Genomic DNA, 24378 nt, shown 5'->3' on the forward strand with positions numbered 1-24378 from the left:
GCACAGCACAGCAAAACACAACACAGCAGAGCAAAGCACAGCACAGCAAAACACAGCACAGCAAAACACAACACAGCACAGCAAAACACAGCACAGCACAGCAAAACACAACACAGCACAACACAGCACAGCACAGCAAAACACAACACAGCACAGCAAAACACAGCACAACACAACACAGCACAGCAAAACACAACACAGCACAGCAAAACACAACACAACACAGCACAGCAAAGCACAGCACAGGACAGCACAGCAAAACACAGCACAACACTGCACAGCAAAACACAGCACAACACAACACAGCACAACACAGCACAGCACAACACAGCACAGCAAAACACAGCACAGCACAACACAGCAAAACACAGCACAGCACAGCAAAGCACAGCACAGCAAAACACAGCACAGCATAGCAAAACACAGCACAGCAAAACACAGCACAGCAAAACACAGCACAGCAAAACACAGCACAGCACAGCAAAACACAGCACAGCACAGCAAAACACAGCACAGCAAAATAAAGCACAGCACAGCAAAACACAGCAAAGCACAGCACAGCAAAACACAGCACAGCAAAACACAGCACAGCAAAGCACAGCACAGCAAAACACAGCACAGCACAGCAAAACACAGCACAGCAAAACACAGCACAGCAAAACACAGCACAGCAAAACACAGCACAGCACAGCACAGCAAGCACAGCAAAACACAGCACAGCAAAACACAGCACAGCAAAACACAGCACAGCAAAACACAGCACAGCACAGCAAAACACAGCACAGCACAACCAAGCACAAGCACAGCACAACCAAGCACAGCACAACCAAGCACAGCATAACCAAGCACAGCATAACCAAGCACAGCATAACCAAGCACAGCATAACCAAGCATAGCGTAACCAAGCATAGCGTAATAAAGCATAACAAAAAATAGCATAACAAAAAATAGCATAACAAAAAATAGCATAACACAACAAAACATAGCATAGCAAAACAAAGCATAGCATAGCAAAACACAACACAACATAGCATAGCATAACAAAGCATAGCATAACAAACACAACAAAACATAGCATAGCATAACAAAACATAGCATAACAAAACACAACATAGCATAGCATAACAAAACGCAACATAGCATAGCATAACAAAACACAACATAGCATAGCGTAACAAAACACAACATAGCATAGGATAACAAAACAAAGCATAGGATAGCAAAACAAAACATAGCCTAACAAAACATGGCATAACAAAACATGGCATAACAAAACATAGCATAGCAAAACATATAATAGCATAGCAAAACATAGCATATCAAACACAACAAAACATAGCATAGCAAAACAAAGCATAGCATAGCAAAAGATAGCATAGCATAACAAAGCATAACAAAGCATAGCATAACAAAACATAGCATAGCATAACATAACAAAACATAGCATAACATAGCATAGCATAACAAAACACAACATAGCATAGCATAACAAAACACAACATAGCATAGCATAACAAAACACAACATAGCATAGGATAGCAAAACTAAACAGAGCATAACAAAACCAAGCATAGGATAGCAAAACAAAACATAGCCTAACAAAACATGGCATAACACAACATGGCATAACAAAACATAGCATAGCAAAACATAATAGCATAGCAAAACATAGCATATCAAACACAACAAAACATAGCATAGCAAAACAAAGCATAGCATAGCAAAACAGAGCATAGCATAACAAAGCATAGCATAACAAAACATAGCATAACAAAACATAGCATAACAAAACATAGCATAGCAAAACACAACACAACATAGCATAGCATAACAAAGAATAGCATAACAAACACAACAAAGCATTGCATAGCATAACAAAACAAAGCATAGGATAGCAAAAAAACATAGCATAGCATAACAAAGCATAGAATAGCAAAACAAAACATTGCATAGCATAACAAAACATAACATAACAAAACATAGCATAGCATAACAAAACAAAACATATCATAGCCTAGCAAAACATAGCATACCAAACACAACAAAACATAGCATAACAAAACATAGAAAAACAAAGCATAACACACACAAGCCCACACACACACACAACCACGCACACATAACCACAACCACACACACAACCACACACACAACCACAACCACACACAACCACACACACAACTATCTATCGATCTATCGCCCTCACTCTATCTGTCTATCTATCGCCCTCACTCTATCTATCGGCCTCAGTCTATCTATCTAATCGCCCTCACTCTATCTGTCTATCTATCGGCCTCACTCTATCTAATCGCCCTCACTCTATCTATCTATCGCCTTCACTCTATCTTATCGCCCTCACTCTATCACCCTCACGCTATCTATCGCCCTCACGCTATCTATCGCCCTCACTCTATCTATCGCCCTCACTCTATCTATCGCCCTCACTCTATCTATCGCCCTCACTCTATCTATCGCCCTCACTCTATCTATCTATCGCCCTTACTCTATCTATCTAATCGCCCTCACTCTATCTATCTATCAATCTATCTATCGCCCTCACTCTATCTATATATCGCCCTCACGCTATCTATCTATCGCCCTCACTCTATCTATCGCCCTCACTCTATCTATCTTTCTATCGATCTATCGCCCTCATTCTATCTACTTATTTAGATACTGATAGCCATCACTCTATCTATCTGTCTAGCTATCTATCGCCCTCACTCCTATCTATCTATCTACCTATCTATCTCGCTCACTCAATCTCTCTATCCCCCTCCCTCTATCTATCTATCCCACTCACTCTATCTATCTATCCCACTCACTCTATCTATCGCATCACCACAGCATCACTAAGGGGCACAACAACATCACTATGCGCTACCACAACAACATCACTATGCGCTACCACAGGATCATTGAATGCCACAGCATCACTAGTCGCCACCACAACATCTCTCAGCCCCACCACAGCATCAATCTGTGCAACCATTTACCAACAACTGGGTCAAATATGATCTCTCAATGTTTCAAGCTTTATTACAAATGTCACAAAAAGAGGTTAGTATTTCACTTCCGTTCTTGGATTTTCGTCACAATAAAATACACTGAACATATTCTTCAGAAAAGTTATTTACAAAAGTTTAAGCTATTGCCATTATAAATTACAATAACTTTTATTTAAGTATTAATTATTAAAAAAATTCAAAGCCATTGTTATTTGTAATATCAATACATCTAAGTCACGTGAATACAACACATATTGCATTACAAATGCTATAGGTGTCACAAGTTATAACTATTGGCATTGTAAATGACAAAGCTATTATTTTTGCTATTTTCAAAACCAACACATATATAACAAATGTGTCATTTACAATACCAATAGCTCAAACTTTCCTAATGCGAGATCTTATGCATTGCAAATGCTTGTTCTCCATCTGGTGTTTCATTACTGTTGTTCGTATGGACCTACACCGTGCTCTTGGAAAGAAAGTATAGAGGTGCGTTTATATAAAAAGGGTTCAAAAATGTCTCCCATCAGCTTTGGGCAGATTGCAATACTGGATGCGATTGGGAAATTGTTCGCCAAGAGAATTCTTCATCTTCAGGACTGGGCATTTTGTAATAATCTTGTCCCAGCAGAGCAGACTGCCTTTCCTAAGCATTGCGGTACCCTAGACAATATTACGGCACTCCAAACTTTGATTGAAAAGTATCCAGTGGGTAAGGGTATGGCTCTATATGATGCCTTTATAGATTTCTCCACAGCGTTCAACAGGGTTGATTGTGGACGCTGTGGAGGAAATTGGCTGTACTGGGGATTCCTGGGCACTTGCTTAGGCTAGTTGTTGCCTAACACTCTTCTACTTGGACTCAGGTCCTGAAGGGAGGGAACCAGGGCTTGTCGAGTAAAGTTGAAACCCACAATGGGTTGAAGCAAGGGTACTTACTACCACCCCTCCGCTTTTCCATTCATATCTATGTCTTGCCTAGCAGAGTCGGACAGTGTAAGGGGGACACACCAAAACTAGAAAAAATGAAACTTTGTTGTCTACTTTGCGCGGATAAAACAATCTTGCTAGATTTAACCCCAATAGGTTTACAGAGGCATTGTTTTAGTTAGGCATCTACGCTGATGAACATTTCCTGAAAAGAAACATTTCTAAGAGCAAAGGTATGGTTTTTCGGACCCAGGGGTGTAGAAATAGAAAAAAATTGCATTGGTTTTTAGGGAAAGACAAGCTAGAAGTGGGGAAGTTGTACCCGTATTTAGCTAGAATTTTTACTAGTACCTGTTCAAATAGCAATCACATTAGTCAGTGCAGAAGTATGGCAATATCCCAGGCTTCCGCAATCTGCAGGTTATATAAATGTTGCAGGCAAAGACACTTTGCCCATGTCTTGGTGGTATATAAGATTAAAATTCTGCCTTTATTGAGTTATGCCTGTGAATCAATGGAGGAGCGATACTGGACCTACTTTGAGAAGATGGATTGGCACATTTGGCGACAAATATGTAACTTGAATTGTGCAGACCCTCCATCGGCACTCTGGCTTGAATTTGGGCTTCTTTCCATGAATGTGTTCGCTACGGCAGCAAGCTTCAGGTGGGGAATAGTATATTGAATAGTGATCCTGGCTCCATACGGGTTGCATTAAAACATGAAATCTTGTTTGTGTTAAGGAGAAAAGGAGAGAAGCTCTGTTTTCTCAAATTATGTGAAAGCACTGGATATGTTCGGAATTGGGCAAAGTGAAGCGGGTCCCCACCCAAACCCTTTTTTTAAAAATATGAGTAAAAAACAATTTATGAAGTTATCGTGTTAGTCGGCACATTAGGAATGATATAATAGTGGAGAGTAGCATATGTAAAAAAAAAAAACAACGGTATGTTCTATAGATCTGTTTTTTGTAGATGTGTGTGTATTTTTTATGTGGATCACTTTGAGATCCATATCACAACAAAAATTGTCACTTTGATTTGCTAATAATTATGCTGAGTGTGGCTGTGGTTAAGTAGTCCCAATAAATGGATCGGTGATGTATGTTTTTTTTCTATTTTGACAGTATATCGATTTTATAAAACATTGCAAAAGAATGTGTACTCTATTAAAAATGTTTGTTACATTTGTATGAACCCCAGGATAAAATATAAAATGTGGTCATACAGTGTAGTTTTAGAAATGTCTAAGATAGAAAACTGTGTTGATGAATGTAGTCGTGCCGTCCTCACAGGAGAAGACGTTCTTTGTTTCTCTTTACATTAAATATGATTTAAAAAAACATGGTGACCACCATGATTAAGGCTGAAAACTCAGCTGAAACGTGTCAATCTTCCTTTTGGGTAATGGCAGAAAGAATGCAATAAAATACAGTGGAATCAACTACTTGAACACCTGCTTTCTTTGTGGAAAACCAATAGTTGAAAGATTTACTTATATATGTATTCACTAAAAAAAACATAGGTTTTAGGCGTGTTATAGTTAGCTAGACATTTCACTCGTATAAAACCATTGAAATTCCCCCGTTATAGTTAGTTGTACTAACTATAACTCGCGCGCCCGCAATCCACTGCTGATGATGTCACATATTACATCATTCATCACATGGTCAGAGACATCACCGATGACATCACTGATGACATCTCAAATGACATCACTGATGACATCACTGATGACATCATCCATGTGACAAACATATGCACCTCATCATACAGTAACATAACCTTTCAACACTCAATATAAAATATGGAGTGCCATGTTTGAAACCACTGACACACCAACACAAGTTTCTAAAAACCTACTCAGTGATTCCTACATCTACACACACATCTAAACACTTACCTATAGATTCACTCATACATGCTAACAAAGATCAATAGAATACTATTAAATATACTTATACACCTACATCAACATTACACACCAGGACACATCCTATTCACTTATGCAGACATCCTATTCACTTATGCAAACAATTGATCATACTTATATTTACTAAGCTACACACTTACACAAACACCACTTTGTATATTCATATAGATAGTAACTCATACTTAGTCTGTTATAATATCATTATTACGAGTATACAGTTATCCATACGTCACTCATACAATCACTGATTCTTATGTATATTTATTTATATACAACTGTCACATACACTGCCTTTTATATTTCTAGTTTGTTGGACATATATCACTGAGAAATATATTTACTCATCACCACCCATTAAGAGATTCACTCACCCAAACAACTGTTTCCACATAGTCTTAACCTCATATACCTACTAAATGAACTATTTACACATCTTTGGACAGTCACACACGTCCCACCCAACCACACACACATTCATTTACTATCCCATACACATACTCACTTAACTAATTAATAACTAATATAGAATATCACATAGCTAGTAACCAACTTATGTAGTAGTTTACAAAACAAGAGATAGAGTGATATAGGTATTCACACAGTTTATTCACTATTCCATATATTTAGTGAGACACTTTAAATTCGTCACTTAGACAGTCAATCACATTGCTACTAAATCCTCCATTCAGACACGTATACATCCACTCAGTCTTCAAGGCAGACTGCTTCCAGCGGGTCCGTGGTGGCGTCAGGAGATGCTTCCAATTCACGGAGGAGAATGAGCATGCACCGTTAGCAGAAAGGTGTATGCACACAGCAGAAATGACAGCATTAAAGCGTGGCAAGGGACCCTATGATATGGCACCAAGAAATTTTAAGGATATTATGACTAGGGATCGCGGACCCACTGTGGTAACGATATGGCTTGGACTACCTCTCCCAGAAGGCCGTGTGACCACCAGAGACAAAAAAAAACAAATGTAGCCCAAATATCAGCCAGATGTAGCCCAACTATAGCCCAATGACAGAATGTCCCAGAGTGTTCTAAAGAACAACTAGAACGCTAACAGTCTTACTTATGACAAAAGTATGGCACACCTGAAGTCATCTTGATTGGAATAAAGTGTTAACACTTAAAACATTTAATTTGCAAAGGAACAAAATGAGGGGGTTCATTTTGCCATAGAAATTATGATTAGTGCTGAAGAAAGAAAAATTAGGGCACATTTTGAGTGACTTCTCAAATCCTCTTATATTTCATTAAAAAAATTCTGATATGCAGCCTCCCAAGATGGCCACCAGAGACAAAAGAGCCCAAATGTAGCCCAAATATCAGCCAGATGTAGCCCAACTATAGCCCAATGACAGAATGTCCCAGAGTGTACTAAAGAACAACTAGAACGCTAACAGTCTTACTTAGGACAAAAGTATGGCACACCTGAAGTCATCTTGATTGGAATAAAGTGGTAACACTTAATACATTTAATTTGAAAAGGAACAAAATGAGGGGTTTCATTTTGCCATAGAAATTTTATATATATATATATATTCACTGAAAAAACCATAGGTTACACACCAGTTATAGTTAGGAATTAGCATTTAAAAAACCTTTGAAATTCACTGAAAAAACCATAGGTTTCACACCAGTTATAGTTAGCTGGAAATTTTACTCGCATAAAACCATTGAAATTCCCACGTTATAGTTAGTTGGACTCACTATAACTTGCACGTCTGCAATGCACTGCTGATGACGTCACATATTACATCACTCATGCATATATTTAAATATTTAAACATTACTCGCTAATATATGTATTCACTAAGATACACTTAATAAGCCAGTTAACCAATCAATTTTTTTTTAAAACACTGAAAAAAACATAGGTTTCAGGCCTTATATAGATAGGAATTAACATTAAAAAAACCTTTGAAATTCACTGAAAAAACCATAGGTTTCAGGCCTTATATAGTTAGGAATTAGCATTTAAAAAACCTTTGAAATTCACTGAAAAAAACCATAGGTTTCAGGCCTTATATAGTTAGGAATCAGCATTTAAAAAACCTTTGAAATTCACTGAAAAAACCATAGGTTTCAGGAGTTATATAGTTAGGAATTAGTTTTTAAAAAACCTTTGAAATTCACTCAAAAAACTATAAGTTTTAGTGGTGTTATAGTTAGCTGGACATTTTACTCATACAAAACCAATGAAATTGCTCCTATATAGTTAGTTGTACTAACTATATTTCGCGCACCCGCAATCCACTGCTGATGATGTCACATATTAGATCATTCATGACATGGTCAGTCACATCACTGATGACATCTCAAATGACATCACTGATGACATCACTGATGACATCATCCACGTGACAATCACATACACCTTTTCATACACTAATACAATTTTTCATCACTGTTTGTAAAATACAGAGTATCATATTTAAATCCATTGTCACAGCAATACAAGTATCTAAAAATCCACTCAGTGATTATAGATGTATACACACATCTAATCACTTACCTATGGATTCACTCATACATGCTGTCAATGAACAATAGAACACTATCAAAAATACTTATACATCTATATCGACATTAAACAACAGCACGCATCCTATTCACATATGAAGTCATCCTACTCACTTATGCAAACAATGGATCATACTTACATATTTACTTAGCAAAACACTTATACAAACACCACTTCTTCTATTCATTTAGATAGTAAGTCATACTTAGTGAATTATAAAATCATTATTACAAGTATACAGTTATCCATACAGTCACTCACACAATCATTGTGTCTTATGTATACTTATTTATATACAACTGACACATACACTGCCTTTTATTTTTCTAGTTTGTTGGACCTGTACCTTTGAGAAATATATTTGCTCATCACCACACCCATAAAGAGATTCCCTCACCCAAACTGTTAGAACATGTAGTTTTAACTTCATATATCTACTGAATCAACTATTCACACATCTTTGGACAGTCACACACCCCCCACCGAACCACACACACTTTCACACTCCCATACAAATACTCGGTTAACTAATCAATAACTAATATAGACTTTCACATATCTAGTAACCAACTGTAGAATCAGTTTACACAACAACTGACAAAGTGATACAGATATTCACACAGTTTAGTCACTATCCACTATATTTAGTGAGACATTATAAATTGGTCAAGTAAACAGTCAATTACGCTGCTACTAAATCCTCCATCCAAATATTTATTTATATATATCCACTCATTCTTCAATGTAAATTGCTATATATATATATAATGCATATTTAAATAACGAAGCAAACCACATTCACTGGATGATGTCATCAGTGATGTCATCAGTGATGTCATTTGAGATGTCATCAGTGATGTCACTGACCATGTCATGAATGATCTAATATGTGACATCATCAGCAGTGGATTGCGGGTGCGCGAAATATAGTTAGTACAACTAAATATATAGGAGCAATTTCATTGGTTTTGTATGAGTAAAATGTCCAGCTAACTATAACACCACTAAAACTTATAGTTTTTTTGAGTGGGGCGCTAGAGGGCGCGCTTGTGGAATGGCTGCCTAGGTACGCAGCTCCTGCTCCTTGGTGAATAATCCTCCATGTATCCTGCGCCACGGGGTGCTGTACCACCCCCAAAGTTCGTGACCTGCTTCAGGACATCGCTCTCTATACTCGGTCCAATTCTGAGAGCTCTGAGTGCTTCAGGACCGGAGATACAGGCTGCTGAACCTTGCCCGACTCTCGCACTGGAGCTGCGGTGAACGGGTGACCGGCCGCTGCTATACACGCTACCCTGGGGACTGCCGCGAGGCCCTAGGCCACGTCACACCGCGGCTGCTGCGATCCTGCTGGGACGTCGTGCGGGGGCTGCCACGCAGGTAGGCGGCTGCTGATATCTTTGTCGCGAGACCCCCCCCTCCTCCTGCAACCGTTGGCTCTTGTCGCTAGCTCTGGGGGGGGGCTGCTCCTCGCTCGGCGGGAGGAACTGCAGATCCCCCGGGCTGTTTGTGCCGGCCCTCCGCCTCCTTGCTGATCTTGGCCTGGGCGGCGCAGGCTGTCGGGCCTGCTGACCGGGGGTCGTGGCCGGCCTCGCGGCACCGGGTGCTGCCATCACGGACCATATTTGCTAGCTACGGACCCCTGCATCAACTCAGGAGCTGGTAACACCATCGGTTGTGCTGTGGCTGCGTGGCTGCCTTGCGTAGGGGCTCTGAACTTCTCCCCCGTGCAGCGCTATCCTGTGAGGCGTGTTACCTCGTAGGTAACTGCCACTACCTGCCCTGCTGGCCTGGACCTTGTCGATTGCTGTGGACACTGGTACCCGGGCTACTCCCCAGCTGGCACTGAGCGGTGAGTGCCCACCACTACGATAACGTGGCTCTGACTGGACGACCCCTACACCTTCTTGGCGCTGGGAGGGTGCGTGGCGCTATCCCCTGGCAGCGCCCCTCTTGCACTCTCTTGGGCCGCACCACGATCGCGCTTTCCTGCCCGCTGCCGGCTGTGCCCTCTCCGGGTGGCCTGTGCCCATATCAGGCCGCCCTGCCACTCTGCTTCTTGGCCTGAAAGCCATCCCCGGCCACTGCCATGGGGCGGACTGAGAATCGTCAACCCAAGCTGAGCTTCGACAGCGTGCGTAAAGGCGCCAAATTGACGCAGATGCACCCGGAGTCTAGCGTGCCTTCTTCGCAACCTACCCCGCCTCCAACTACTGCTGTGGACCTTACCAGCCTGTTTCAGGAGATGCGGCAGGGCTTCGCCACTGTCGTCGAGAAGGTGGATGGGGTCATGGCCCGGCTGGACGCCTTGGTGCACAAGGTTGACCGCCATGAGGAGCGCATTACAACCGCGGAGCAGCGAATATCCGATAATACTGATGTTGCCACGTCCCATACGGCGCAACTGGCCAGGATGGACAATTTACTCCGGATTATAGCGGCAAAGAATGAGGACTTGGAAGCGCGCAGCCGCCGGAACAACATACGCATAACGAATGTGCCGGAGTCCACAGACACGGGTAGGATGGAACTGTACGTTGAAAAATTGCTGAGAGGCTCGATCGGAGAGGAGGCCTTTTCGCCTCAATTTATCGTGGAGAGGGCCCACCGCTCCCTAGCGCCTGTGCCTCGGCCTGGCTTGCCGCCCAGGCCCATAATTGCTCGGCTCTTGAAGTATCGCGATCGCGACACTGCCCTCAGGGCGGCCCGGACCCAAAGATCGCTGCAGTATAACGGGGTTACTTTTTCCATCTACCCAGACTTCACGCCGATGGCTCAGGATGAACGACGCAAGTTTCTGCCAGTGAAGAAGAAGTTGCGGGAGGCCCAAATAGACTATGCTCTCTTGTATCCTGCGAAGCTTCGAGTTACCCATCAGGGTACGCAACGTTTTTTTACCAACCCGCAAAAAGCAGAGGACTTCCTAAAGACGATACGAAGGGCGCGCAGGGATGATAATGCTGCTGCAGATGAACGGGCGGATGCTGATCTGCCTCCAGCGCCAAACGTTGGCTAACTGCCCCTGTGCACTTTGAGTGGACTATTATCCGTGCCGGCTAGCTCTCACACAGCTGCTCGGACCTTGGAAGCTGGGATGATTCGTGAGCGATGGACCTGCATGGACTCTACACCCCAGTGGTAATGTACACCAAGGACCACTTTCTCGGCCCTAGTCTCCACCGAGGGCGGTACAGTTCTGGAGCTAAGGACCGGGTAGTGGCAGTGCGCGCTCTATGCTATACCCCTACTGGGTGTTCCCCATTGTCTTGTTACGGTTTTTGCTGTTGGTGCTACTACAGTTGGGGGGGAGCGGGAGGAGGGAGGACTATGAGGGGGGTTACTATGGCCACTGGCATGATTGGGATGCTGGGGTGGGAGGGGGGGATGGGTTTCAAGAGGCTTACATTGCTTAGACTGTGTATATATGTGCTGACCTGGTGTATATCCTGGCGCTGGTGGGGCGGGGGTGGATCTGTTATGCGGCCCTCTCGGGCACTGCCGCGTTTACTGTTGCTGTGTCCATGGCTGTCTTTACTACGAATGCGCGACTGACAGGCTTATCTTGGAATGTCCGGGGGTTAAACAATGCTAAGAAATGCCGAAATGTTATTGCCTACCTAGATAGACATCATGTGCAGGTTGCCATGTTGCAGGAGACACATCTGCCCGCGCAGGGCAGTGCCACCTTTGCGAAGAAGTGGGCCGGCTCTCGTACTTTTTCCTCGTATTCGACTTATGCAAGAGGTGTGGCGGTGCTTATTGCCCGCGGAGTGCATTTTCAACGATTGGGAGAGGTGGTGGACAGGGAGGGCTGCTATGCTTTATTGTGGGGTAGGATAGGCCACGACGTCTACTTATTTGTGTCCATGTATGCACCAAATGTTGATTCACCTGTCTTTTTTACCACTCTATGGGGCAAGATTGTGGCTGTCGAGGCGCGACACATAGTCTGGGGTGGAGATTTCAACTTAGCACTGACACCCTCCCTAGATAGAGCGGATGGAGTTGGCTCCTATAAGCCCAGGGCCAGAGAGGCATTAGAAGGAGTTGTAGAGGAGGGCGGTCTTTTAGATGCCTGGAGACGCCTACATCCCCATGGCCGGGAGGGTACACACTTCACCTCTCATACCGGGACATGGGCACGCTTAGACTATTTTTTGGTCAACAGGGGAATTGCTGTAGAGCTGATAAGGGTGGACCATCTGCCGAGAACCTATTCTGATCACAGCCCTGTGTTTCTGCAGTTCCGCCTTCCTGGGTGGGACAATCCGCGACCGCAGTGGAGGCTGCGCCCCGATGTACTTCTCGACAACCTGTTTCGCACTGAGCTGGGGGAGGAGATAGCAGATTTTTTTCCTAGGAATAAGGGATCGGTTGAGTCCGTTGAACACGTATGGGAGGCTTTCAGGGTCACTATCAGGGGTTTCTGCATATCTAAGAGCCACGGAGTACTACGGGATATCCTACATTCCATTACCACACTGGAAGGGGAACTGCGGGCTCTAGAACTCCGCATGACATTAGATACTGACCCAAACCTGCACGCTACCTTTCGGGAGACACTGTCAAAATATGAGGAGGAGACTGCCAGAGAGGCGAAATATCGGGGTAAACACTGGATAGCTCGGAAATATTGTGAAGGGGATAGGCCCGGAAAAGTGCTTGCTGCGCTCACACAACCATCACGGGTGCACAACACCATACTAGAGCTTACTGATGCATCCGGTACCACTATCAGAGATTCGGATATGATACTATCAACCTTCACCACGCACTACTCCTCACTGTACACTTCCACGGCAGAGGCAGATGCGCCATATGCTGCGTACCTCAATGATGTGGCGCTATGTTGGCTCAGCGATGGGGACAGGGAATTTCTTGCAGCACCTTTTGAGCTTGACGAGGTTCGCGAGGCCATCATGTCCCTTAAGAATGGCAAGGCTCCGGGACTCGATGGCATACCTGCCGAGTTTTACAAGGCCTACATCGACATTATGGCGCCCGTGCTCCGCGAGGTGTTCACAGAGTCCCTTGCTGATGGGATACTCCCCTGCTCTATGCGCGAGGTAGTGATCACTTCCCTCTTAAAGCCGGATAAAGACCCCACCTCCTGTGATTCTTACCGTCCGCTTTCCCTCCTAAACTGCGATGTCAAAATACTCGCTAAGGTTCTGGCCACTCGACTGTCGCTGTTAATGACCAGGCTCATATTGCCTGATCAATCTGGCTTCGTAGCGGGCAGATCCACGTCCCATAACCTTCGCACCCTTTTCTCCTTGCTCCGCACGGTTCACCCTGACACCCCTGCGGCGGCTGTATTCCTCGATGCCACCAAGGCATTCGACTCGATCGAGTGGCCTTACCTCTTCTCGGTCCTGGCTGGCATGGGTTTCCCTAAATTGTTCTTATCTTGGGTCCGCCTCCTATACACGGACCCCACGGCGAGGGTGCTAATTAATGGACGCCTGTCGCATCCTATCACACTCACGAGAGGCACCCGTCAGGGATGCCCACTCTCTCCCCTGTTATTTGCCATCGCGGTCGAGCCACTCGCCTGTCGCTTACGACAGTTACATCGAGCGGGAGCAGTGCAGTGCCTGCAGCGACAAATTGATGTATCCCTTTACGCGGACGACATCACGCTGTACGTCAAGTATCCTGAGACACATCTCAATCCCCTACTTCGGGAATTTATTCTGTTGGGCGGGGTGTCGGGTGTTCACATCAACTGGGCCAAGTCGCAGTTTTTCCCCTTACAGATGCGGTGCATGACTTCCCTCTCGATTACCCCTTGGAGTGGTGTCGCGAAGATCTTCGCTATTTGGGAATCCGTATTTCTCGCGATAAAGACGAGACGCTACGGTCCAATTATGGAGTGGCCATAACTAAATTAACTGCCTCCGTTGACAGATGGATCACGCTACCACTTTCCATGGCTGGGAGGGCCTCACTCATAAAAATGGTGATATTACCCCGCTTTCTGTATCTTTTCCTTAATATCCCCTACTTCCCTGGTGCCTTTTTCTTTAAGACACTCCGGACGGAACTGCGCAGGCTTTTCTGGGGAGGCAAGTCCCCCCGGTTGAAATGGTCGATGCTGACCCTTCCCTATGACAGGGGAGGCTTCGATGTCCCCGATTTCGAGACATACTACCAGTGCGCGCAGGCGCACTTTGCCTACCACTGGATGGCTCCTACTCCTTTCATGCCGCACATAGCGGTGGAGGACTGGATCGTGCATCCACTCCCACTTAACGGCCTACTACACTGTCCTGAGGCGTCCATCACCACACCAAATACCTCAGTCTCCTGCACATTAGATGCATGGCGTCGCATCGCTAAACGGTTGCTGTGCCCACTGCCCTACTCCCCCAGGTTGCCGCTCGCGTATCACCCACAACTTTCCCTGTTATCGGAACCGGGGTTCCGTCATCTCTGTGGTAAACTGCTTGTCACCTGCTGGGGTGATTTGTTCCATGAGAGTCATTTCAAATCAGCAGACCTATTCTTTAAAACGCATGAGCGTACCCCACTCGAGCTCTTTTACTACATTCGGTTGCGTGCGGGAATGCGTGACATCCTACCCGATTACCCTTATGAGCCCGAGATACTACCACTGCTACACTTCCTCCTGGGATCACAAGACGGGACCCACTTGGTTTCTGGGCTCTACCGTCAGGTCCGCAATGCTGCTCCAGAATCGGCATCCACTGCTCGGCTGCGCTGGTCTGCTGAACTTGCCACTGATATCTCGGATGACCAGTGGACACATTGCTGTGCACTCACTTCCTGCATCTCTGCCAGTAGCAGATTGAAAATCATCCATTACAAATTCCTTCAGAGGATATATTACACGCCAGTACGGAAACATAGATTCGGGTTGGCAGATAATGACCGCTGTGAGCGTTGTCGTGCCGCCCATGCTGATTTTCTTCATCTGGCGTGGGACTGTCCCCAGGTTGCTCACTACTGGCGACAGGTGATGGAGGCACTTGCGGAGATGGTGGGGGAGGCGATCCCTGCGGACCCTCTGATGGCCCTCCTCGGGTACACGATGCACCTGCCCAGGGATTGCAGGAAATTCATCGACACTGCCTTGCTCTTGGCCAAGCGGCGCATCGCGTGCCATTGGGGCAGAGGAAGGGCGCCCAAATTCAAGGACTGGCTTACAGATTTGATATACTGTCAAGATCAGCATACTACTTTTGCTGAACTGCTACCTCCCTCGTGTCGTCCCAGGGATATCTGGGATCCGCTGGTGCACTACCTGCTCAAGCGCTCGGATGACGATGCGCAGTCGGACAGTCAACTTGTCATACCTCAGCACCCCGGACTCTCTCCTAGACCTTGACCTGTAGCTCCTGCTGCGATATCTGGGTTTCCTCGTTTGTGCGTCCCTTTGCCCCTACATGATCCTTGATACTCTAGGCCGCTATACCTTGACTGACCTGTCCCTCCCTCCTCTCTGAGCATGTATACCCTGTTCAACACCCATAGCGCGCTTTCGCATCTCCGGCGGGCGACATTTCGGGGCATTCTACACCTACCTGAGACGGGCCTCTGCTAGTTCTTATTGTACTGGGGTGGGAGTTCTGGACACGAGATTTCCCTCACACCTCTGCCTGCCTGAATCGCCACGCTGCACCAATATCACTTATTCCTACTACACAGTCATGTACTGCCTCTTTGTTGCTACCTAGTTGGGGTGTTTCGGTTACTGTTCAACAAAAACGGAGAGAATCTTCTCTCGATAAAAGACTCTGTTCAACTGCTGCTCGTCCTTGTTTGTCCTACGTCACCGGCTGCGGAACAAGTTTCACATGTGTCTATGGTGTGCCGCCGGGCCTCCGGGATGCCGGCTTCATGGCTGTGTACTGTTCATTATCTCCTGCTGCCGGCCTCCGGGTTGTAGGCGAACCAAGCTGTGTACTATACTCTGTTTACTCCAATAAAGCAGATTTGAACCCAAAAAAATAAATTAAAAAAAATAGTTTTTTTGAGTGAATTTCAAAGGTTTTTTAAAAACTAATTCCTAACTATATAACTCCTGAAACCTATAGTTTTTTCAGTGTATATATATATATATAAAACTAATTTAAATATTGAAGCAAACCACATTCACTGGATGATGTCATCAGTGATGTCATTTGAGATGTCATCAGTGATGTAATCAGTGATGTCACTGACCATGTCATGAATGATGTAATATGTGACATCATCAGCAGTGGATTGTAGGCGCGCAAGTTATAGTTAGTACAACTAACGAGTGAAATGTCTAGCTAACTATAACACCCCTAAAAACTATGTTTTTTTCAGTGACTTTCTGAGGTTTTTTAAATGCTAATTCCTAACTATAATATATCTGAAACCTATGGTTATTTCAGTAATTTGAAAGGTTTTTTAAATGCTAATTCCTAACTATAACATGTCTGAAACCTATGGTTTTTTTCAGTGAATTTTAAAGGTTTTGTAAATGACAATTTTAAAATATATTTATTCTTATATTTTTTTATACTGATTTACAAATTTTTTAAAACTATTTATTTTTAGATATTTTATTTTTTTAATTACATTACATTGTGTGGAACCCCTTCCTTTTACTTTTTTTGGGCCCTGGACCCCATCCCCTAGAGCCTGACCCGCAAATCTAAATGTATTCATTTTTTTATAGGAAGGGGATTCCTATGGAAGGAAATACAAGTTACTTGTATGTACGCATAGAACTACTTTTCAGGGTCAGTGCTGGGCTACAAGATACAGCACTGGTTTCTCTCCTGATAACAGGTGAATAAATTGGAATTCGTTTTTTCGGATGATATTAGGTGAATATTTTAAAGTTCCAAAACTCCACACTTAGAAGAATTTGCAAGTGAAATCAGTGAATGTTAGCCTATGAAAGGAAATTCACTTAGCAGGTAAATAGTGTTATTGTTACCTTTTCTTACTCAGTGGTGGATCCTGGATCCAGCACTGCTGCATCTCCTCTAAACAGTTGAAAGAATGCAAATTACCAAAGACGCGCGGCAGCCCACATCTTTTTTTTTATATCGCTAGAATGTGCGGATCATACGTGCACCCTGCGATTCCCCCCCCCAAAAAAAAGGGACCCTGGTGGACCTTGTGCGACCCCCTGACCAGACCTAGAAGATCAAGGTGTGTCTACCCTCCCCCTTTTCATGTTTTAAACACACATTTCACATGCTTCTTCAGCCTCCCTTGTGCCGAGACATAAAATGGCTGCCAATAGTTTCTAGTTTTGAATGTTGACAACCACTTGACAGCCAATTAGCCTTCAGCGCGTGATCGGAAGGGTGCGCTTATGGTACGATTACAATAAGCGGGGTATCGGTATTACATTTTTGGGGGGGAAGTGGGCGGCGTGGCCCCCCTCCCGTGGCCAATTCCGGGCACCGGGGTCCCCAGCTCCCGGTGCATGGCTAATTATATATTATTATTTTATGGAGGAGGGCTGCAAAGCCCCCCTCCTGAAGCCACTTCAAGGCCCCGGGGACCCCATTCCCCGGGACTGCCTTTTTCTTTTATTTATTTTGGCCGTCACAGTTGGGGACCGTAGGAGGGTCTCCAATTCCCCCACTGTCCCGCCGGCTCCACGCCTCCTGCGGGAGCCGGTGTTCTATCGACATCCGAACTCCATCTATGTATGTCCCCCCTATGAGTTGCCTTCACTTTGCGCATGCATGTTTGTGGTAGCGCATTTGTGTTAATGTTACGCATGCGTGCAATACGTCCCACCGTCTGGCTATGTACCCCTAACATATTTCATTTTATTTGCGCATGCTCAATTACAACATGTCCAATCACAGCTCTCACACCCAGTGACATCATGCTGAACCAACCATCCTTCTGCAAAGCATTTATAAGCTGCCAATCTTCTTGAACGTTTCCTATTCCGCAGTCACAGCCATTGAGAGTGTTCGTATCCACTTCTTCGTAGGTGAGCACTTTTTTTTAAGAGTAATTAAATTAATTAATCTGAACAATCTTTAAATACCGAGTAAATGCACATTTTTGCTCGATTTGACAATGTTGTTTTTAAGCACGCTTTCCTGCTTTTTTATATCGTTAAAGTTGACTTCGTAACTTTTGTTTCTGAGTAAATCACTTAATCCTGGTGCGTTTGTTTAATTTGCCAATCGCCACGTGGCCGCTCCTGCAGCATTGTGCTACTTGCTGTTCATGTAAATGCAATGTCGTTTTTCTCGTGTAAGTAGTGCGTCATGTGCCCCATGCATTGCAAAAGTAATGTTCTCGGCAATAGTGTATTTTAGCACGGTTTCCAGCTCTTATACCTCAAATATCTTGCCTTGGTAGGCGATGTTTCTGGGCAAATCACTTAATCCTGCCGCATATAATTTTTTAAGTAGTGCGCCACGTGCTGCTTCCTCCCCATGCACTGCACATGTAATTGGTTGGTCAATGTTGTCTTTTAGCACGCTCTCCATGTTTTTTAATAACGTTAAACTTGATTTCTTATCCTTTGTTCTGTGCAAATCACTTAATCCTGGTGCGTTTGTTTAATTTGCCAAGCGCCACGTGGCCGTTCCCGCAGCAGTGTGCTACATGATGTTCAAGTTAATGCGATGTAGTTTTTCTCATGTAAGTAGTGCGTCCCGTGCCCCATGCATTGCAAAAGTAATGTTTTCGGCAATAGTGTAATTTAACACGGTTTCCAGCTATTGTATGTCAATTAACTTACCTTGATGGCTGCTGTTTCTGGGCAAATCACTTAATCTTGCCGCCTTTAATGTTTTAAATAGTGCGCCACGTGTTGCTTCCTCCCCATGTAATGTATATGTAATCGATTGGCCAATATTGTATTTTAGCATGCTCTTGATGTTTTTTAATAACCTTAAACTTGATTTGCCCCCTGTTCTATCTCATTATACAGATATCTCAACCATGAGACGTACTGGTCGCCACAAGCTGTTTATTCCTGCCCATACACTATACCACGTGGTGGTGAACAACTCGACACACCAGATCCACTGACTGCTCTCCATATGTTATCAGCCGAAAATTGAAATGGACCAAATGGAGTTATCAGGCTTGACTTCACCATTTCATGATAGAAAAGCATTCTGAGATAAGCATTTGTGTATTTCATGTGTTTGCAGACAGATAACAGTGTTATTGCCATGTTTTACTAGAATTAGTAGGCATTCTGAAATCAAACAAACGTAAAAAAAGCATGTCCTCCCGATTTTAGGGGCCAAATATGTCATTTAAAATATGAGTTATAATTTTTCTTGCTTCTATAAATATTTTTATAAAATATAAATCTCCATTGTGATAGTCTTATAGACCTTTGTTTTAGAAACCCATTTCTCATTTAAATGCTCGTTACACGTTTTCAGCCTGTACTTCAGATACAAAGTGAAAATGTGGTTTTGAATTTTTTTATTTTAAAACGTGTCTTTTAATTTTCCTTGATGTTTATTTCTCAATTTCTAGATCATGGAAGTCCAAAAAGGGTTCTATCAGATCAAGGCCAGGAGTTTGTGAATGAAGTGAGTGACCAATCTCGGCCTAACATTTGTATAATGCAATGCTATTTCCTATTTTGCTGGCCAAATATAACCTCTGATGATTGCTTTTCATCCCCAATCCTATTGAGAACAATTGTTTTTATGAACATTAAAATTAACCTTGGACAAATGTACAACATATACATTTTTTAACTCCTTTTTCAGTTAGCAGAATGTTACATAAGTCAGCAGCAAGTTACCGACATTGAAGAAAGTATATTCTCCTGTTCCAGTTCATAACACTGCTGTCTTAAATATGGCATGAACTAGATGTATGAAACCAGAAAGATTCACACATTTTTAACGGATAACATTAAGGTAAATACTCTCAATATGACTAGTCGACGAAGTTAAAAAGTAACGGATATAAGTACTTCAGGGGTTTTTGGTAGCAGATAATCTCCAATTCACACTTGAACGGATGGGTCTGATACAGGGTTGATCTCTATATAACTAATGGATAATTAGGTATTAGAATGGCATACAGAGCTCCCAAACTTCTTACTTTTTCTCTTAAAGGGTTCCAAATTGGGGACGTATATTAGGCTGTGCAGTAGAGGTTGACGGTGTTGCGCCACTGGTACTTGAGCCTTGTCATGAAGCAGGAGGAGCCTCTCTGAATCTCCTTAACTCTTCCCTAGCAAAGTTGACCGGATTCTTAGTCTGCAAGTGCTTCTGCATACTTGCAGTTCCACACCAGTACTCTTTATTGGGGTCTCCTCTTGAAAGCAGTCTTGCATATGCGGCAAGTAACTTTTCTTGCATTCACCTTTTTTAAGACTTGTGGAAAATATTTTCAAAACATTCAATAAATACGGTAACATAGTGACACCGGATTGTGTCAAATGCTTTATTAAAAATATGCAGAAAAATTGTACCTTTAATTGTTGTAACGCACACAGCCAGATAAGAATGAACACTGCAACTGAAGTGCATTACATAAAGAATGAAATTACATGATTGGGTATTAAGATGGCATACAGAACTCACATATAAAATGGTTTCCCAGCCTTCTTACTTTTTCTCTTGAAGGTTTGATAAGATCTTTCCAAGAAAATTTGAAAGGAGAAAGTAGGAGATCAATAACAGAGGTAGGACGTTATATCTAAAAGTGCAAAAATGGATAAAAAGGGTGGACCAAAGTCTGCATGTACAATGGCCAGTGGAAGCGTTTTGAGAGCGAGTACATCCAAGGTCAAGTGAAGAGATTTGACTGATAAGGCATAGCAAAAGATGTGGCAACAACGGGGAGGAAGGTCCATGGGTGGTGGAGGTTGGGTTTGTAAATCTGCTCTCTCTCACAGTTTTAATGTCGTTTTCTCTCTCTTTATCTCTCTCACATTGTTTCTCTTTCTTTTTTTAAATTATGGACACAGCTGTCCACTCTGTCGTGTAGAACCAAAGCTGAGTTGAAGTTGTGAACTCTACTGTTCACAGTGTTTCCACAAAGTAAGCAGAGTAGCCTAGATATGCAATGCCTCCGATTAAATGCATTAGAAATAAAAGAGCTTATTTACAAACACCTTGCCTCACTTTTGCGTCACTTTCAACATGAGAAAAGTAACACAAAAAGAGTTTTGTAAATAAGCCCTAAAAAATATTGTCCTGCATAATTACTTCATCTCTCACCTAATTCTGTCTCATCTCTGAATCATTTTAAAGACCTGTTCATCTGTAATATAAATATGACGCAGTAGGCACTTCTATACAGACACCGATTGAATGCAAGCCTATAAGATAGGAGAAATCTATCAGGCACACTGCACACATTAAAAAAACAGTAAATATCATCAAGTGTTACTTTGACTTGTAATCTTTGACCTCATTTAGTCACATCGATCTAATTTTAAACACTAATTTTCTTTTTTGTTTTCCAGATTAACTACAGTACTTCTATTGGAGTCCATATTATATGTTGTTTATTATATTGTTTTGTTAAAGTTATGGTTCTAGTTATTTATTATATTTCCAGTTATTTATTGCTTTAATAAAAGTTAATAAAAAAGTACACACGTTTTTTTTTTGTGGGGGTAGCAGTCCTCAATAGAAATGATATTTATAATTCGAAGTATAATTCTAAGGCTAACTCTTTACCAGATCTTTACCAGAGTCTATACCTACAACTAATGGTTCCAATTCAAAAGTTTTTAAACTACAACGCCATTAGCAACATAGTGTGGTGAACTTCTAACCTCTCTACTCACGTAAATGTTCCATGAACTGTTACTATGGTAACAGGCAGAAAGCCGTTTGGGGGTAGGGTTAAAAGTTACTTGCTGTACAAAAACCATTATATTTACCCAGGATCCTCTACATGACAGAAAGGAAAGCAAAGTAAAACAAAACACTGTGTACCAGATTTACAACCCCCTTGCACCACTTTCCCGCCCAACCCCCTTGCAAAATAATAAGTATGTGGGCCTCAACGACACCCCTCAAGCTCCGGGAATCATCACCCCCAGGAATTTGTGTATTACGGGAGGCAGACTGCGTGACCCTCCGCCTGGTGCCCTCGAGGGCCCTGGGAACTACCACACCGGCTCCTGCAGTATCCCGAGGAACCTATCCCAGTTTACTGCTGTTTGCTTTCACAGTGCGAAACTCTCAAGACTCCCGCCCTCCCCTAGCAAACTTAGTTTGCATTTTGAAAGACAGAGCAATGAAATCTGTTCTCACTTTCAAAATCCAAAGCGATTGCATTTCCACATACAACTTAGCATCTCCCCATGCATAAAAGCAATGCCGGCTCCCGAAGAACACAAAATTTCATCACACAATGTTGCTAAATAAAACAGCAAGTGTGCTTGACTTCTTAATATACAACCTTATCCTACGTAATGTTATTTTCAATTATGTTATGATAACCAATAAGAATCATGTTTGTAAAAAACAGAAACATGCACTGTAGTATTCTGTGTAGAATGTTGTCAAACAACCAATCATTTATTTTCTGTTTTAATTTCACTTTTCCCCCAAACTCCCTTTAACTATTCTAACATATGCCAAAGGCAGAAATGCAACTAGTTCAATCAATTTTGTCCACAAATTGAGAAAGATAGGAAACATGTGAATAAATCTGTTCCTACGTTTCTACGAGACTATACAATGACATCTATAGAAGAGATGGTGTACATTTTACAGATGAGGTTAACAGAGTTTTCCTCATGAACTTTAGACTCTGCATTGGTACTTACTTGTAAGTACTAACATCTCTCAATAAACACAAGGGCTCTTTTTAGAGCCACCCAACATCTATACACATAAGCTTGATATATATCTCAAAAATACATGCTTCGTTTTTTTCAGCGGCGAAATGCGCGGATCCTACGCGCATCCCACAACTTTTTTTGTAAAACAAATGTGTACTTTTTTTGTCCTACGGGTCCTTATGAGACCCTCTGAGCAGGCCTAGGGGGTCAGGGTGTGTCTACACTACCCCTGTTCATGTTTTCAACACATATTTCACAGACATCTTCACCCTCGCTTCTATCGAGGCACAAAATGGCTGCCAACAGTTCCTGGTTTCGAATGATTATAACCACTTGACAGCAAATTAGAATTGAGAGCGTGATCGGGACGGTGCGCTTATGCTACGATGACAATACTGCGCCCATAGATATATAAATGACTTTAACCCTAATTTTCTCAGAAACTACTGTACAGATTGACACCAGATAAGCCAAAGGCACAAGTTGGAACTGAGGACTACCTCTCTGCCAAATTTGGTGTAAATCCGTTCAGTCGTTCGGGCTGCAGCCGTGGCTAAAGGTCCAATGGGAAATTGCATAGGGAAAACACGTTTTGGGACCCCCCTTTTTTCTCGGTCCCTGCTTGACCAATCACCCCCAAATTTTCAGGAAAGGAGCGGAACTAAGCTGGCCAAAAGTTTGGGAAATTTCAAGAAGATTCATCAATCGACGCAAAAGTTATTGCTAATAGAATGTTGCGGTTTTCCTATGGATAGGTCCTAACTATAACTACCTACTGGCAACCGCCAGTAGGTAATATATATATTACACAGTAGGAGGTGACCACTGTGTAATTATGGCTTAATTGAAAAGGCATTTGTCGATTTGCCTATAACATCTATTTGCATGGAACTCAGTCAGCTAAGGTTTGGCATGCAAAGTTTCAAGAAGATAAAGCCGAGGACAAAAACGTTTTTTTCCATTGCAGCTCCCATAGGAAAGCTTGGTCATGCCTAGTGCCAATCTCGCTGACAGGGAGTTGCATATAACTTCAGTTGTGCACGGCCAAAGGCCATGAGAGTGGGAGGTGCATGAGTCAATGTGTTGGGCACACGCCCTAGCCACATTCCAAGCCCTGTGCTCAACATCCGCTGCGCACGACCGTTCACAGTGCGGGTGGGAAATTAAGAACATCATTTTTTTTTTTAATTCACTGAAAAGAAAAACTAAAAAGTGA

At 43.0% G+C, this 24378-nt stretch overlaps 1 protein-coding gene across 1 annotated transcript in view; it reads right to left on the reverse strand.

Moving 5' to 3' along the window:
• LRRC69 (leucine rich repeat containing 69) overlaps nt 1-24378 on the reverse strand; it is a 290134-nt gene that overhangs the window by 111550 nt on the left and 154206 nt on the right. The gene's annotated exons all lie outside the window — the stretch shown is intronic.

Source organism: Lissotriton helveticus, chromosome 4_1 (genome assembly GCF_964261635.1).
Source record: "Lissotriton helveticus chromosome 4_1, aLisHel1.1, whole genome shotgun sequence".
NCBI lineage: Eukaryota > Metazoa > Chordata > Amphibia > Caudata > Salamandridae > Lissotriton > Lissotriton helveticus.